The following is a 5,658-nucleotide window of genomic DNA, read 5'->3' as shown; positions in this document are numbered from 1 at the left end:
TCAATTTGATTTTATAGTATCTATTAAACCATACCGTATTCAAGATATTGTAAATAATTATGGTGCTTTTAATAAAGAACCCCAACAAATTACCGATTTGGAATCTTTTATTAAAACTAAAGGTTTAAAAGGATTTACCAATACATTTTATAATAAAAATACTGATAATAAATTAAACAAAAAACCATATTATGGAGATACAACATTATTATCACTAATAATTTTTCTAAATAATAGTTTTTTAGAGAAAAAGAAGAAACTGAACTTTTTAGCCACCCTAAATCCCCTTACCCTTATACAATAAAATCTTATATTATTCATAAGAATAAAAATGATTCATTTTGTTCCATTATCAAATATAATAAAAAAATAAATAAAAAATCCTTGAAATTATTAAAATGGCTGTATATAACAGATTAAATTTCTTAATATCATATACAGTATTACCCAGCTTAACGCGGTTTCGCTTAGCGCGTTTTACCGTATATGCGGTGCCTCGCCAGAGCCGAACTTTCACTTAACGCGGATTTTTTCAAAGTATACGCGGTGAGTGTCCGGCTCGAGAGCTATTTTTAGATTCGCCCCACCCCCCACCCGCCACCCTGCTTGACTGCCTGTTTTAGCTCATAAAATTCATACAATTTTACCAGGCCAGAATATAATTTACATTGCTGGAATTCTTACAATATGATGATCATTTTGAATATAAACATCATAGATTTTGCATTAGACATACAAATTTTAGATATAATGTTTACTCTGAGTAAATATGTTATTTTTTGTGCAAAATATATGACATTTGTATTCAAAATATTCCTGGTCTTACAAGGAATCCAGCAATGTCAATTATATTATCCTAACTTTAGTTTGAGGTATTATTTATTACTAAAAAGGTAAATATTCTGGTTTTCCCACACATCTGTAGGGACGGTTGGTGGGGGGTGGGGGGGGACCGACCGACCATCTGTTACCATGTTAACTGAAGATATTTGTTTTAGCTCATAAAATTCATACAAATTACCCGGTCAGAATATAATTTACATTGCTGGAATTCTTATAATTTGATGATCATTTTGAATATAAACATCATAGATTTTGCATTAGACATACAAATTTTAGATATAATGTTTACTCTGAGTAAATATGTTATCTTTTGTGCAAAATATATGACATTTATATTCAAAATATTCCTGGTCTTACAAGGAATCCAGCAATGTCAATTATATTATCCTAACTTTAATCTGAGGTATTATTTAATACTAAATGTTAAAATCTAGTTTTTTCACCCACTCTTTCTCTTGAAGGGAGGGTTGGTGGGAGGTGGGGGGGGGAGGGTTGGGATGGACTGACCATCTGGCTGGTTGGAAGAGGGGGGGAGGCAAGGTGGGGTACTTTGGTTGAGAAAGATAGTGTAGTGAAGAATATTTTTTTTTATTAACTGAAGATACAGTAATTTATTTATATAAATATTATTGCTGTTTATATAGGGTTCAAATAATTTATCTATTTGTAATTTTAATTCTAAAAAATTTAAATTTTGACCTTTAACAACTATCTCGAATAATAAATTTAATACACCATCATCATCAAATTCCAAATTTTTTAATAATATTAAAAATGACATAAAAAATCCGATACTGCTGCAGTAGCAGTAATTGCTTTAGAGCCTACTACTAATACTACTACTACTACTACTACTACTACTACTACTGCTGCTAGTTATATTGACCGGGATATAAGTAATACTAATGATAATAACAATAGCAATAAAAATATTTCCTTAGATGAATGTAATGAAATTAAAATAATAATAAAAAACAGATTACTATTAGGAGGCATCTTATTAATAATTGGTGGTGGTACAATCTTTTTATTGGGAGACGTAGTTACTATTATTAGTACACTAGAATATTTTCTTAATGTTTCTACTCAAATATTAAAAAAGATCGAAACTAATTATAATGCTACAGATTTGAAATATTAACCAACCAACCTACCTACCTACCTACCTACCTCTTTACCTCATAGTTTAAGTATAACCAAAAAATATAAGGCATATTTTCAGTAAGTAACTCTTTTTTATGAGATATTGGAACCAGAATAGGTTTTTTATCCCCATGATTTCTAAAGCTTCCCCTAGTATCTAATAGTACGAGTTTATTGGGTGCCGTTAACATTGTTGCTCCAAAATACCAACCTTCTTCTGCTCCTAATGGATTGAGAGTTGTTTTTCCATCACCCCATATAGTTTTATCATTTGAACCGAAAAGGTAATCATTGTGATATATTACAGGATGACCCCAAACTGCATTTGATAATCTTCGGTTATCAGTAATTTCATAAAAATGTTTTGCTTCAAAACCACGAGATACGGCTAAATTATAACTGGAAACAGGATATGTGGCATTTCGTCTCTTGTAATGGTTAACCATACCGATTTTATTGACAATGGGCCAATTATTTATATTTGGTCTAAGCCTTAATATTGGTTGTTTTTTATTAGGCTGAATATTACGATTCATCCAATCACACGAATGAACTTTGTCTATGGATGGTTGATCAATTAAAAATTGTTCCTTGTTGTTATTATCTAGAAATTGATAAAAAGGCGACTGGAGATGAGAGTAAGTATGAGTTTGTAAAGGTAAATCCTTGTTTTGTAGAGTATAATATGCTAAATCTACTCTGTGATAGGCTTCGTCGTTTCTTTGTCTAACTTTTAGACAAGCATTACTAATAATATTTTTATCCTTAAATAAGTATGTAAAGCCAGGAATATAAGCTTCAACATAACCTGCGTAATAATTACATAAACACCCATATTTGTCTACGTACTTGTTTAAAACATTCTTATTATTGATGTTTAATGCATCATAAATACATGGAGGACTAGTACCAAAGGGTAATTCATCTGTATAATATTCACTATTATTATTTATAGTCGTCGTTGTTGTTGTATTGGTGTTTGAAGAGACGTTAATGCAAGCCGGCTCATTTTCACTACCAATACTATCAATTGGTAATGCATCCAATGTTGAACATTCAACACACACTCCATCTTGGATAGGATGAAAAGTAGATATATCTACATTAAATGGGTCCTGAATAAATCCTACTTTTTTGCAGAAGTTTGTTTTTAGTAATTTATTTGTAGGTGTATCGCAATTTCTACCTCCAAAAAAACCTCTAGTTATACACTCGCAAGTAAATTGAAAACCATCCCAAACTAATTTACCAAGAGTTGGAGAACAAGTAGGTGGAGGTTGAGGTGGTAAACCGTTTTTGTCTTCAAATCTGTAACCTTCATAAACTAGGGAGATGGCGTGATTGGAAGTAGTAGTATTAGAGTTAGAGGGTTCTACTAAAATATTTCCATTTTTATCATAAACAATATTATTTATTGAAAAACAAAAAATATCTTTTTTATTTAATATGTTACAATCTGAGTGTTTATCATTTTGCTTTTCTTTTTCCGAATATGGATTCTGTAAGAAGAATAGAATATCATCAATTTTATTTGATGATTTAATATCATCATCATACCATTGCAGTTTTCTATTTGTATACGTATTATTAAATAATAATTTCTTTTGCCTGTCTATAAATTTATTACATAAAATAATAGGAATTAGAAAAATAATAAAAATAGTACACATATAATATAGAATCATAATTATTATATCTTTTTTATTATCATTTAAAAAAATGAAACATAGGTTATCCTCATTTCTTAACAAACAACAATTATATTCGTCGTCTCTTGTTAATGAATTAGATGATGGTGATGTACCTTCTTCGTCCCTAAACAAATTGACAACTAAAAATACAACAGATAATGGCGATCCAAGGACTGAAAACAATGATCTGACTAATTTATTTAATTTTACCGAGTTTTATGAAAATAATGACCATGAACATTTCCCTGTAATATTATGTTTCCCAATGTTTTTTATGTATGTTGTAATAGTTATTATAAATACATATGTTCATTTTTTATATATTGACAACCAGAATAATGATATCCATAGAGCTACTATGACTTTATTTTCTGGATTTTTCAATGGATTAGAAAATATAGTAAATATGATAGTCTACCATAAAACTTCAATGACGACCAATTATGAAGCTTTAAAATATATTAGATTAATTAAACCTTTGAAAATTCATAATATATTGTTAAAAGAAAGTTATAATATTTGTCAAAATTTAAAATCAAATAATGGGATGATTAATAACTATAAAGTCCATCATAATATATTTGCATTAGAAACGTATATGATACATAAATTATATATTAGAATTTATAGAAAGACTACATTATTCTAATTTAAAAATAAATAAAGTTAATAATACATCAGATTTAATAAATGTTTTAATAGCTAAAGAGGTTATAAACCCTTCCTATCGCGATTTTGTTTTTATGTCAACAACAGAAAAATTTCTTCCTAATTCTTTACAATATACTGTACAAAGTTTTCAATAAAATTAGAAAATTTACCTCCCTCACGAAGAGGGCCACGTGAATGGGGTTCATTTTATTGGCGAATTTGTCACGCTATTAGCGATCCTGTTCCTAAAAATATTGGAATTAAAGGAAAGAAAAATACACGGTGGCGGCAAAAAAAAATGAAATTAATTCAAAATAGTTTTTTAAGTATTTTACCAATAATTTTACCATGTAAATCCTGTCAAATACACTATTTAACAAATATTAAACCTCATACATATCCAGAAACTTTAGATAATGTTAAATAAATTTATAATAATATTCATTCTAAAGTAACGAATGGTATCAGTTAGAACACACTTCCTCTATCAATGTGATTGTGAATAAATTACCCCCTACTCAGTTTTCCCATTGGTTTCTATTTTAACTTTGGTGTGATATGCTCTCTGGGGAAAAAGTATGAGTTCTTTCTATATATAAATATGAACGAACGAATGAACTTTTCATACTTCCCTGTTGGGCGCTGTAACTCTTCTGCAAGATGTAAGGGGAGTGCCCAATAAACTAGCCCCCTCGGGGGCAAATCTGAATTTGACAGCCCAACACAACTAAATTGACCTTTTTTTTCAGTTACTCTTTCATATCGTATTTATGGGAATCAAGTACGAAGAAGAAGAAGAAAAAAAAAGGAGGAAGACTAGGATTAAAAAAAAAATACAAACTTGGTAGTTGTGCTACTAACTGGTGTAAACACAGTACCAAGAACAAGTACGGTATTTTTTTTTTAAAACACCCTTACACCTTTATCCAGCTGAACAAGTACAGAACAGCTGAGCGGAGAAAAATACAAAAAATCACAAAATAAGGTTGGTAATTAGTTATAAATCACTTTCACTTTCTATACTAATATCACCACTTACTTCTGAAGACATTGTTTCATTTAATATCTTATTTCCTATAATGTTATCAATTTGTGTTAGTGCTTCATTTATCTTAGTTTGTAGCCATTTTTCATAATCGGATATATTTTTAAGTTTCTCTCTTTGTTGTGAAGCTAACAGTTCTTTATTAACATTATGATGTTGTTGAAGATTGCTTAATTCATTAATATATAAATTAATGTTATTTTTATAATAGTCATGTAATGATGTTATAACATTTTCAGTGTCTTTTCTGTTTGAAATAATTAAATTTTCATATTCATATTGTAA

At 29.1% G+C, this 5,658-nt stretch overlaps 1 long non-coding RNA gene across 1 annotated transcript in view; it reads left to right on the top strand.

The window, feature by feature from the left end:
- The window catches only part of LOC121858495, a 9,131-nt gene extending 4,006 nt beyond the window's left edge, over positions 1–5,125 (top strand). The window contains exon 2 of the long non-coding RNA XR_006087458.1: positions 5,078–5,125. This is a non-coding gene — a long non-coding RNA (uncharacterized LOC121858495). The remainder of the gene's footprint in view (positions 1–5,077) is intronic.
- The last annotated feature ends 533 nt before the right edge of the window (positions 5,126–5,658 follow it).

Source organism: Homarus americanus, unplaced genomic scaffold, assembly GCF_018991925.1.
Source record: "Homarus americanus isolate GMGI-L3 unplaced genomic scaffold, GMGI_Hamer_2.0 scaffold32, whole genome shotgun sequence".
In the NCBI taxonomy this organism is placed as follows: domain Eukaryota; kingdom Metazoa; phylum Arthropoda; class Malacostraca; order Decapoda; family Nephropidae; genus Homarus; species Homarus americanus.
Note: the sequence above shows the minus strand (reverse complement) of the source record. Positions and strands in the feature narration are given on the sequence as shown.